The 13702-nt window shown below is 35.2% G+C and overlaps 1 protein-coding gene across 1 annotated transcript in view; it reads left to right on the top strand.

Moving 5' to 3' along the window:
- Positions 1-13702, top strand: part of LOC150110639 (transient receptor potential cation channel subfamily M member-like 2) — a 658320-nt gene that overhangs the window by 320926 nt on the left and 323692 nt on the right. The window lies entirely within an intron of this gene.

Below are 13702 nucleotides of genomic sequence, written 5' to 3'. Positions count from 1 at the left end.
ACTGGAAAAATTAGCCAAGAACAGAATTGAAGAATGGGTGGAAAAGAATACTATATTCCATGATGGGTAGCATGGATTTGTGAAGATTAGTTATGCCTCAGTAATATACTAACTTTTTATAACAGAATGACAGCTGAGTTGGAAAAAGGAAATAACTACACAATGATTCTGCTGAATTTTGCCATTTGACAGAAAGCCATATAAAACTAACTCTTTTATGCAAATTTGAACAAATGGAGATCAATATGATACCGGTTATGTGGATAAGAGGATGGCTGGACCTATATCAAAAAAAGCATATCAAAGATGCTATATCAGAGTAGAATCCAGGTGAAAGCTGTTGACTAATGGTGTTCTGCAAGGTTCAATGCTAGCACTACTACTATCTAATTTGTACATAAATGATATAGGAAATAACTGGAAAGGAAATATTCAGTTGTGTGCTGATGATGCAAAATCATGTAGAGAAATGGTGAATCAAAGTGATGTGAACAGCTTCCAGGGTGATTTAAATAGGCCAGGGGTGTTCAACCCATCGATCACGATCGACCAATCGATCGCGGAACGATTTTTGATTGATCTCTTGTGTATTCCTCCTTACTTACAAATTTAATTAAAACTGAAAACATAATATTTTATTTATCATTATTTTGTATTCTTTTTAATTTGCTGTAAGTGTATTGCTATTGTTTATTTATTTTTCGTTAAAATTGTCAAATCAGTAATTTTCTTATAAGTCCTGGTAAATGAATTAATTTTGATCAGTGGAAGTCAAACAGCGAGTCAAGTGAATACGATTATAAGCAAATGTAAAAACTCGATTGTAGCTTAAATATTAAATATTCCAAAGCACATTACATCTATTTTTTACTTAGGTTAAGTCCCATGTGAATATTGTAAAAAAATAAACTTTGTTTGTCTTGGTATAGTTTGTATTAGATGTTTTTGTAAATAACTCTTTTAAAGCTAACTGTATATACTGCTTTAATAAGAATATGTTAGAATGTTAAAAATAAAGGCAATGTTTTTGTCCCAAAGCTGTACATGGCGGCATTGGAAAGATTTTTATTGAAACTTATATGTATGATAAAGGCTTGCAGACTCTAAGTGTAACATCTCCAAAGTCAGTCAGAAAGAGTTCAAACAACTTTCCGATGGCCAGCAACTTACAATCAAAAGAAAGCGGAGGAGAACAAAAGGCGTGCCGAACTTGAATCTTAAGTTTCAGCTTGAAACTTAATAAAAAGAGGCCTAATAAAAAGGGACTGAAGAAAGCAGAAGTGGTCCGGTTCCAGAATTGCTGTCAGAGAGGAGGCTGCCCGGTCCAGAGTTGCCGTCAGAGAGACTGCACGGAACCACGTTGCTTGAGAGAGGAGCTTCCCATTTCCAGAAAGGAGCTTCTCGGTTCGAGACGTCGTTGGAGAGAGACTACTTCTAGGCTGCAGACAAGGTTTCAAATTGCCGAAAGGAAGAGTTCCAATTTCCGGAGAAAAGTTTCCAGGCCAGGTTAATGTCAGACATTCACCAGTGTGTTGCGTTTTCAATACAATTCGATGAATCAAACGACTTCACTGATATTGCTCAGTTAATGGTATTTATTCGCATGGTATTTCAAGATTATTCAAGTAAAGAAGAACTTTTGAAAATTATACCATTATTGGGAAGGACTAGGGGAGAAGACATTTTTTCGGCATTTGATGAATTTGTCGAACAACACAAACTTCCGCTTTTTAAACTTCTGTCTATTACTACTTATGGTGCTCCTGCAATGATTGGTAATAAATCAGGCTCCATTTCATTATGTAAAAACGATGACAGATATCCAGATTTTTTAACGTGCCACCATATTATTCACCAACAAATACTGTGTAGTAAAAGATTAAACCCAAAAGATGTTTTGGATATTACATTTAAAATTATTTTAAATTACAGCGCCTCCGTAGCGCAATTGGAAGAACAACGGTACATTGCGCCCTTCGATTGGAATAGGCCTAAGTTCGATTTCCGTCGCGACGGGAGGAATCTTTATCTGGTCGATTTCAATCGAAGGTGAGTTAGCCGATCTCATACAGAGGTAGCAGGGTTTTTTCTCCTGGAAACTCGGGTTTTTCATCCCGCATACAGACAAATCAGCACTTCAGAACACACGCAATTTACAGACAAAAAATACTACTTGTGGTAGTGGTGGAGGTGGGCGGTAGGTGGCGTTGATGGAGATGATTCGTAGTAGAGGTTCGGTGTAGTGATTGCGACAGTTGTAGGTGTCCTCCCGCGATGAGTCTTCGAACTCCTTGGAGGCACGAATAATAATAATAATAATAATAATAATTATAAATTCTGTTCGAGGAAAAGTCCTGCAACGGCGGTTATTTAAATTACACCAGATGATGATAGGGAACTTCTGTTGTACAACAATGTTTGCTGGTTCAGCAGAAGTCAATTTTTAGAAAGATTTCTTGTATTAATTTATGATATAAAAAATTTTTCTTGATAAAAAAGGAGATATTTATCCGCAATTGAGTGATAAAAGATAGTTGTTACACTTATCATTTTTAGTAAATTTCTGTACGAAATTAAGCAGTTCAAAGTTTGAGATAAAAATTTAATTGACATGTTAAGTTCAATAAAAATTTTCCAACAATACTAACTTTTATTAAAGAAAAATATAAATCACTGCAAATTTAGACATCTCACATATTTATTAAAATTTTTTGAACAAAATCAAGAAATGCTTCACTATGATTTAAAAGAATTTATTCGTGAAGTAGAATTAGTTGAGGAAGAAATAAATTCAAGGTTTAAAGATTTTAATAAAACTGAAATGATTGTATCTTTTATCAATAATCCATTTCAAGAAAACTTGAACATCACAGAAATTTCAAATAAAATTAGTGGGTTGTTTGATGTAAACCAAGCTGAAGTAGAACTTGAGGTAATAAACATTCAGAATAGTTTACATTTAAAATCAATAAACAATGAAGTCATTTGGAAGTATGCACATGAAAAATTCCCGATATTAACTGATATTGCACGAAAAATTCTGTCGTGTTTCGGATCAACATACTTGTCAGAATCTGCTTTTTCAAATATGACTCTCATAAAAAATCAATTAAGAAACCATATTACAAATGATCATTTGGATGATTGTCTGCGATTGGCAACTTCTTTGTATCAACTTGACTATGAAAATATTACGAGGTCCAAACAATGCCAAATTTCACATTAACTTTTTTTTTTTTTTTTAATCAACCAGCATTTCCTGTAACTTGTGAGTTTGTAATCAATCTGTTGTTTTTTCTAACTTTGGTTTTTCAAAATAGAGAAATAGATATTTTATTCCAATATATATATATATTTTTTTATTGTATTAAAATAATTAAAAGTGATAAATACATTTTTAAATACACAAATAAAGTTTTTAGTTGTGTATTTTTAGTTGTTTATTTGTGCGTTATCAGGTTGGGGGAACGTGATCTATATAAGAAAGTAGATCGCCGAATAACTTATATATAAGAGAGTAGATCGCCGAATAACTTATATGTAAGAGAGTAGATCGCCGAATAACTTATATATAAGAGAGTAGATGGCTGAATAACTTATATATAAGAGAGTAGATCGCCGAATAACTGTTTATAGAAAAGTAGCTCGTGTAGTAAAAAAGGTTCAACACCACTGAAATAAGCTATTGGTATGGGCAAAAGATAATGGCTCAATTTAATGTGTTGAAATGTAACATTATCCATTCTGGGATAAATAGATTACAAACTGTCTACCACATTGATGACAGACATTTTGTAATCTAATCTTGTAATATTTTACTGTACTCCAGGAAATAAATGAAGCAAAGGATTTTAGGGATGGTGATGGACAGAGAGGTGAAGTCTAGAGGACTGCTAAGATTCCTAAGGTAGCTCATAAGATTACTTAACTATTGAAGAACACACAAGTAAAGATAATGGAGTTGTTATTTCTCTTTATAAGACCTCGATATATCTACATCTGAATTTCTGTGCTCAGATCTGATCTCCTGGGTTTCTTGGGATGAGGAAGTGGCAGGGCAGATTCTGAGGTGAGCAACCAAGATGCTGAGTGGTTGGAATATTCTAATCTAATCTCATATGGAATATTCCATATGAGATTAGATTGAGGGTGTGCACTGCAGAAGTTGGTTCATAGGTGAAAAATATGGAATATGATAGAAACATTTAAGTTACTTAAAGGATTTTATAGAATTGATGCAGGGGAAATGTTTCAGCACTTTGCTAGGGATAGAACAAGTGGTCATCCCCGGAACTTTGAAAGTTGTGAATGAATATAATGGGTTGCCATCATCAGTTCGTAGCACTTTGTCAGTTTAATAGGTTTTAAGGAGAGGTATGATAGATTGTGAGGAACAATGAGGCTTTGGACTGCATGGTGCCACAACAACAATAATATATATATATATATATATATATATATATATAGATATATATATTGAAGAAATATCCATGCAAATATCCAATTTATCAGCACAATCTATCATGCCTCTCCTTGAACAATGTGCTAAGAACTGACCCTGGCAACCGATTATATTCATTTGCAACTCTCAAAATGAAAAATCTATAATGTATGTAATCACAACTATCCTACACAACTGATTAACTACGCAAACAAGACGGCAAAAAACCGCCAAAACAACCCAAGTACCAAAACGAACTTCCCTACACAAAAAATTATCAAACTACCATACACCCAAAACACATACAAAGCCTATAAATACATCTTCAAACATACTGACTACAAACTGGTATTCACCACAAGCCAAAAACTGGCAAACCTCCTAAAATCCACCAAACCTCACACACAAAAAGATATATTTGAACAGCACAATGTAGTCTATAAATTTCCCTGCCAAAAAGACTGTGACATCACCTACACAGGTTCCACCATCAGGTCTTTATGGGCAAGACTACAAGAACACTTCCGTGACTGTAACATCCCTATTCCAGAACATTTAAACACTAAAAAACGCAACATTAAAAAGAAAAATCGTATACAACGCACAGGAAAAACGGAAATAGCTGTTCACGCCCTTGAACAAAAACACACCCCGCAGATAGACAAGGCCATCATAATAGACAGACAAGACAATGAAACAATGCTCAGAATATCGGAAACAATAGCTATAAAGTGTGACGCGAACTCGATCAACGTACACAGGCCCTACATAATCTCCGAGGTTTGGAAGCTTCACAACATTAAATTGAGGTCACAATCCCGACCAATAGGAGACAACACAAACACCTCTGAAACACCCACCCGACCTGACATAGCTTCCACTTTCCCAATATGTTCCGATGATGACCACGAATAGTCGAAACGGTCCACACCCCGTCAACCACCTTTCCCCTTCCCCCTCCCTATTTTAATAAATTAACCCTTTCACTTTTTTTCCCCACCCTATATAAAAGTATATTGTTTCTATATATTACGAAAAAAACCCGGGTTTTTCTAACTTATTCTACCAAACTGCCTACCCCCCCACACACACACCACACACACACGCTGCAGTTCTCGACATCGCAGACAGAGGAAAAGCCACAACACCCAGAAAAAGGTATGTGCAATTTTCTATTCCTTAAGCTACATATACTTTTTAGTACATCTACACTCATAATGCCCTAAGAACCCATGAGTAAATAGCCAATGACATTTAAACAGGGGTACTCCTAAACTGAAGCAGGCAATATAGCTGTATTATAATAGTCTATAATGTATATTATACAGAATATATATATCATACAGTAAATAATATACATAAAAAATTTTCTGTGTGTGTGTGTGTACACACTTGTGTATATAACAGAAAAGAAAATTCTTCAGTATTAGTTGCAGTCAGGTCATCCCCATGATCCAGCAGTATAGCTTGTTTCCACAAACAGAACTCTGGCGAGCATTGCGGCCAAAAAAGTATATCTTCCCTAGTTGGAGGAAATTTCAACAAGGCGATGAAAGACATCTAGTAGTAGATGTCTTTCATCGCCTTGCATATTAGAGAACTGAAGTGGCTGCAGCCATATTTGCTCTCTAGATCAAGGATTCTGGTTTCTTTCCCCTCCTCCATTCTTCCAACCAGTTACTAATGAATCTGGAGGCTTCCTGATCAGCTAATGTCAAATCCTGCAACCATGTATTTTGCCAGTTTATGACTGGAGGGAGACCAAATACTGTGACTGTAGGTGAAAATGTCAAATCTTGAATTCATTGCACTTCTTAGTGTTACGTTTCTTGTGCAATTTTGGCTAACTATAAATTAACTTGGTTATACTATAAATATGAGTTGCCCCAGTCCTGAAAATATTTCAGGCGCAAACTTTGTTTGCTTACACTTGGATAAAGGATTAAACAAAGTATATAATTTCTTGGTATGTTTAATTTATAGTATAACGAAGTGGAAAAATTTCCAACACCTATCCTTAATTGTTCTTCCTTTCACTTGCCATGTTCTGAAAGAATTCTTTAGGATTACCTTAGGCTTGCAAGATGAATTTCCTCTCTGATTTTGCCTTCCTTACCATACTGCTTGTCTCTTTGGCTTGTACTTTGTACTGCTTATGTGGCTGCTGATCACCTTTCTCTATTCCCTCTACAATTTTTTACAGCTTCTGTTTATTGATGATACTCATCCATTCAGTTCACATGATATTTGCTGTGACTGTCCTTTTCCTGCTGCTTCTTATACCAACACTACTCAAATCAGTCTTAAGTTTTTTGTAAGTATCAGCTCTTCAAGTTCACATATACATTTTTTCTTGACTGAAAATTCCACAATTTTAGCCTCCTCCCAGGTTAACGCTGCATGATCTCTTCAACAGTTGGTGGGAATTTGGTCATCTTGATAATATACACTTCCTCTGATGAAGTTACTAGATAAAGCACTGTCAAACCATGTTATCTTCTGTCACATGCTGCCTCAGGGAATTATTATATCGCACCTCCAGGGAGTCCAAAGACTCATCAAGAGAGGGCATCTACTCTACAATTCTTCATCTCACTACTCCACCAACCTTCATCATCTACCGCCGACTACCATCACTAGTACTTTCACAGACAATCACAAACATCCATGCCCACGGCGGGATTCGAACCCACAGCCTTTTAGCTGGAGAGCGGATACGTTAACCACTCGGCCAACTAGGCCAGCCTAATTATTCCATGTTTGTTCTTGTGTCTTCCAATTTGTGTTCATAAGTTGACATTCCTCATAATATATATTTGCCTTCCACTTGTTTAGCTTATTTGCTGATGCATACCATACACGTCATCCTTACATCCCCTAGCTTCTAGGTACATCTAGATATATATTTTGTCCTGTTAGCCTCTATCTGTAGCCTCAGGTGCTGGCTTCACTGACCTCCTGCTGACCTTAAGACGCTTTTTGTTTTCAGTTCATCTGCTGTCATCTGCAATACCCTTATCCCATCCTGTTCTCTCTCTCTCTCTCTCTCATCTCTACCTACTGAAAATACTGCATCTTTTACATTCTAACTGCACGTTTATCTTCGTCACTAATTATGAATATTCTATCAACCATGTCTCACTAATGCCAGTAACTTTCAGCCAAGAAGAACTAATCAATTCTTAAAACTCCTCCTCCCACTTGAAGTTAAATTCTGCTTGCCAGAAATTATGTCCTGGTTTAAACCTTTACTCAAGTGTAAGCAAACAAAGTTTGTGCATGAAGTAATTTTACAACTAGGCTGCTTGTGTGTAGAATTCTATACATTATGAGAAGGGTCACAACCCAGACTAGTTTTTACCTTTATTGAGGTGAAAAAGTAAAGTAGTGTTTATCGTAAGTCAAAAGTCACACAATAAATATTTAACGACTAGCATTTCATAACTGAAGTAAACTAAAAATTAACAAAACAAGTTAGCAAGACAAGCTAGTAAAACAAGTGTTGTGTGCCATGACAGAATGAAAAAGACCCAGAGGAATACCAAAACTTAATAAGATCTAATAACATTGGTAACTTGACAGATAGCAGGAAGGAGCTTGACTAATAAGAAGAAATTTTTGGATAAGATGATTTTAAGGGGACATCAAATATTTTTTCATAGGAAGTTAGTAGTGATGCAACTTTTTCTTAATTTTCAAGTAATACTCTCATAATATCCTGTCCACCACTGAGGGCACATGTCACAAATTTGATGATGATGCTTAAACACTTTTATGTGCTATACCTATTTCTTATTGACATCATCTTTTATAGAACTTTACTGAGGATTCCAAATATTCTTTGTTTGTGTTCAGTTACCATAAAGTACATTTGCTTTGATGTTGAAGGTTGGACCTGGTATGTGGTTTTCAGGAGCATGGTGAAAATTGTTCAGTAAATGCTCTGACTGATGTACATTGATGTCACTCCTGATATTAATAAATGTCAATAGACATATAGTGACACAGTCTTCTCTATAACAGCCATAATCCTTTCACATATGAAAATTAACATTTTTCACATTTCAAATGCTTATTATCATTATTCATTACTTATCATTGTAACCGAGAGCGTTTTGTAACTTTTTTGTACAACTCAACTCCATTGCATTCGGAGTTCTGTTTCATTTCTTGTCTGTACCTCATTCCATATGTGTAGCAATGTTTGCAAATTAAGAAAGCATACTGATGTATTGAATATTATATTTGACAGGAAGAAAAATTTAAATAAAAATTTTACTTGTATTTAGAATTTGTTTAAAGGGACTGATTTGCCTATTTGGGCTAAGAAATTTTCATTTGTAAATTGTTGCCCAGATTTCATAATATCTTCATTTTCCTATCATGAAAGAACAAATTTTTCACATACTTCCACTTTGTTATCTCAGAGTAGAAAACACCTAATATTTGAATATCAGAAATTAGCAACAAGTTTTTGTAATGAACATTAAAAAAACTCCATCTGTTGTCAAATTCCTGAAACAATCCTATTTAAAAAAAAAAAAAAATTAATGATTTGTGTGTCTCTCTCTCTCTTAATCCTTTGAAGAAAACAGCTATAAAACGAAAAATTAAACTGAAGGTGAGAATAACAGAGGAATTTCTCTACTGACCATTTCTGGTAAGATTTATGCAAGACTTCAGAAACTGGTAAGAAAAATTGTTGATGATAAGATTGAAGATCATCTAGGTTGTTCTGGCCAAATAATTGTTAGGATTAGATTTTCATATTAAGACAGAAAACTGAAAAATGATGGAAATATAACAAGGAGCTGTATTTAAGTTTTGTCGATCTGGAAAATGCATATTACAAATTGCAAAGAGAAAAGCTATTCAAGACACTACAGTTATAAGTTATACAATGTAAATGGGGTTTTGCATATTTCAGTTGTAAGTCAAATTTGAATGAGTTCAGGGTGGCATTATTTCATCATTATCTATATGGATCACATTAGGAAGGAAAGTATTATTAAACTTGATATCAAAATTGGAGATGATAATCTCTGCTGTTTACTTTATGCAGATGATGTTATATTTCTAAGTAAATCTAGCCAGCCTATAGGATTCCCTGACTAATTTGAATAATTGTTGTAATAAATTTAGCATGAAAGTCAGCAATAAAAAAGGCAAAGCCAATGAAAACACGCAGCAGTATTCAAAAGATCAACTACAACCATAATGGAGAATGTATTGCACAAGGAAAACATTTCTGTGATTTATGATCAAAGAGTAGATAGATCACAGATATGACAGTTTTGAGAAAGATAAAGGGGGAAAGGGAACAGATAACATCAATGTTAATATCAGATTACAAATGAAGATATTTACATGATAAGTTGATAGTCAAAACAGAGCAGATGTCGTTGGATATTAGATTAGTGCATTGGATCGGAGACCGACTATCTGATAGGTATCAGCAAGTTGTGTATGGGAGGAGCAGTATCCAGAAAGAGGAAAGTCACTAGTGGTGTGCCTCAATGGTCTGTTTTAGGGCCATTGCTGTGTAACTTGTGTGTTAATGATATTGGTAAAGATTTGGATGAGGATGTTTAGTTGTTTGCAGATGATGCAAAGTTGGGATGTACTATGAAGAGTAGAGAAGATGTGGTGTTACAAGAAGACTTGAATAAATTGAGTGAATGGGCACTGAAATGGGGATGCAAGTTCATTGTTGCAAAATGTAGGATTTTAAAATTTGGGAAACAAAGATGACCAATTTGGGGTGGTAGTGGATAAGGATCTGAAATTTAGGGGACACATTGCTAAAATTGTGAGGATAACACAAAGAATTCTGGGAATGATTCAGAGGACACTGACTTTTAGAAATAAGGAGATTCTTCTTCCATTGTAAAAGGCTTTGATTGGGCCACACATGGACTGCTGTTCCCAAATTTGGTCACCTGGTTTTCAAAAGGACGAAGAGATGTTAGAAAGGGTCCAGAGGCAACTGACTGAGGTAGTTTCTGATCTCTGGAATGTTGAATATGTGGAAAGGTTGAGAAGATGCAATTTACATAATCTAGTGGATAGGAGAAAGAGGGGGTGATATGATAGAGACTTACAGGTTAGTATGGAATTTTTATAGGATCAATGTTGGAGAGGTTTTACAGAAAACGGTGAGAGATCAGGGTAGAACCAGAGGTCATCCCTGGAAGCCATATAAGGAGGGTGTGAGTAGTGGGAGGGGGGGGAGAGAGGGGCAGGTTTTTTGTTTGCAGAGTTGTAAATGATTGGAATGCCTTGCCTGAGAGTGTGGTGTTTGCAGAGAATTTGAGTATGTTTAAGGCACGGTATGATGACCTGTATATATGACAAAAGGACCTCCTAGATGAGTCCTTGACTCCATGTGGTCTTGGGATAATAATCATAATCATATGCCTAGAATAGTTAGGATATGTACGTAAAAGAGCCTCATAGTATTAGGAGAAAGAAAGAAAAGACAGGTGTATAGTATGATGGGGAAAAAATGCCTCGGCTGTTTTATATCATGTAGCTAAAAGCTATCCTTTTTTCCTTTTTTCACCAGCCTCATGCTGCTGAATAACAAAAAGACCAATTGAAAATAAAATCTGGACATGACTGGTGTCAATGTGGTTAACCTGATCTAAGTCCATAAGTTGGCCTTTTCTGCCTGGGATTGCTCTCCAGTCATCCTTGCAGTTGACCATAAAACCACAGTGAACTAAGAGGATGGAACCATTAAAAACCTCTCATAATAAAAATAGACAGAATTTTATCCCCCCCCCCACTTGTGAATATTGTATAATGTGGGTGGTCTACACCACTTAACTAAAAATTTGCTTTCTTTCTAAATACAAAAATTATTGGACTGAACAATAAAATTTCCATCATACAATATTTTAAAGCATTTGTATGTCATATTGCTGGTTTTCAAAGCCATTTTTTTTTCTAGCTTTCTATAAATGATATTTTAATTCATTACTAACAAAAAATCAAAATTCTCTTCCCATTGCTGACAGGTGTGGAGGGGGGGGGAGTATTTCAGAAAAAAAAAAACTTCTTTTGTAAGTAATGATGCCGAACACATTAATCTGTTCCAAATTTGCATGCGAGAGAGAAGCTCAATCTATATCAAATGTCACAGATTGAATCTCCAATGTTAAAGTACTGCCATTTGATGGCATTTACTGGAAGGCAACCATATGCAATTATGAAGATTGCAGTAATGATTTTATTGAGTGCAGACTTAAGTGCTGTGCTGATGTACTCCATTAAACCTCCAAAATGAGTTCTACTCATTTTGGAGGCTTAATGGAGTACATTAAAACTGTTAAAAGATTAAAGCAGAGGTTTATATATCCCAATACTTCTTCTGTCATAGCAATATCTTCAGGGAGAACAGCCTCTGATGTGTTTAATATGTTTCCCATATTAAACACATCATATGGATGTGTTTAATATGTTTCCCATATTAAACACATCCATATGAAGATTAAGCTGGTGTTCGAGGGCAGTTGCAGATTCTAAAAAAAGTCTTTCACTTCTAAATTTGCTGCAGTGGAGCATTATTGGTGTTTTCCCCATTTAATTCTGTGTGTGATATCTGAAGCATGAGCTGTTAGATTTTACTTGGCCATAGTCATTATTACCAATGTAATTTTTACACTCTTACATCAGATGATTGCTGATCTTCAGTCTGTCCATAGTAGGCCAACTTGCAGGATCAAGGAACTCTATATGCACCAGAAACTGAGAGAGGAAAGAGTTGATCCTTAGGGAAACAGATGAGGGTAACCAATTTTTTTATTTTATTTTTTATTTTTAAATTAAGATGTGGTGCCCCATACATAAGGAATGATGATAGTATTACTAGTCATTCTGAAGAGGAGATCAAGAATTGAGAGAAGAGCTAAATGTTTAGTGATTCTATAGGAACTATAGCCATTTGATAGGAAGGTGAGGAAAATATGGCTGAGTTCTGTTGCAAGAGGGATCTCATTGGAACAGAGATTGTTAGTTCTATTGATTAGAGGAAGAATTATGAAAATGTTTATGAATATCTGTATGGGGGGGGGGATGAACTTATAGAATGAAATGTAAAGGAAACTACTAGACACTAGACTTATCTCAGGAAATACAAATATAATACTTTCTGGAAGTCAACAGCTCCTGTTAAAAATAACCTGATCTGACCCAAATAAATATGGATATGTGAAACGTCCAAGAAATGAGAAACCATCATCTTAAAAATCGCACATAATAATCATGGCATCCTATTAAAGGGTATGATTTTAGACCTTAAGTCTATAATAATCTTCATTACCTTCATTATATTAGAGTTTTATACTGCATTCCTAATGACATTGCCATTGTGATGATAATGCTGATTCAGCTTATATTTTCCACACTGCTGGATGAAGGCCTCTCCCATTGCAGGAAGATTGGGTCTACTTCTCCTCTGGGAATCCACTTCATATTGGGAGAGTGTATATATTTTTGTTAGCTGGTCTCATACACGGAGTGGGGTTTTTTTCATCTGGAAACTCGGGGTTTTCGTCCCCCAGAACAGGCAAACCGGCCCCGTGAACACACATAGATTACAGTCATGAATACGTCCCAGCCATATGCTGATCCCGAGCCCAGATGAATTTCCCCAGAAATGGGGAAAGCAATGGTGAACTACTCTGTAAAAATCTCACCAGGAATAACTGTGGGCAATGCCTACAAAGTCACCATTGGTCAGAAATGACTGAAAAGGGAAAATCAGATCAGATATATTTTTGTATGAATGAATATAAGAAGGTGAAAGACAAACATCTATGCCCTAGGTGGGATTTGTACCCACCAACTTTCGGATGGAGAGCAAATATGCTAACCACTAGGCCAACTAGGTGAGCATTGCTGGTGTCAAATATTGACACCTTTAACCATTTTACAACATGCACTTTAATTAGCAATTAAACTGACATATACTTTTTATATAAATACATTCTGCACAAATTACCCAAACTGAGTGTTATATAAATTATAAATTATATATTTAGTTTCTAAATATATAGTTTATAATTTAATTATATAATTAAATATATAAACTATAATTAAATAGATAACTAAATATATAATTTAATTATAAATTATATATTTAGTCCTGAAGATACTTCAGGTGCAAACAAAGTTTGTGCCTGAAGTATCTTCAGGACTGGGGCAACTCGTGGCAAAGGTGGACCAAGTTCTCATCACTTTCCTTAGTATCCCATAATG

Source organism: Typopeltis vanoorti, chromosome 1, assembly GCF_054136105.1.
Source record: "Typopeltis vanoorti isolate ZY-2024b chromosome 1, IOZ_Tvanoo_1.0, whole genome shotgun sequence".
Lineage (NCBI taxonomy): Eukaryota > Metazoa > Arthropoda > Arachnida > Uropygi > Thelyphonidae > Typopeltis > Typopeltis vanoorti.
Note: the sequence above shows the minus strand (reverse complement) of the source record. Positions and strands in the feature narration are given on the sequence as shown.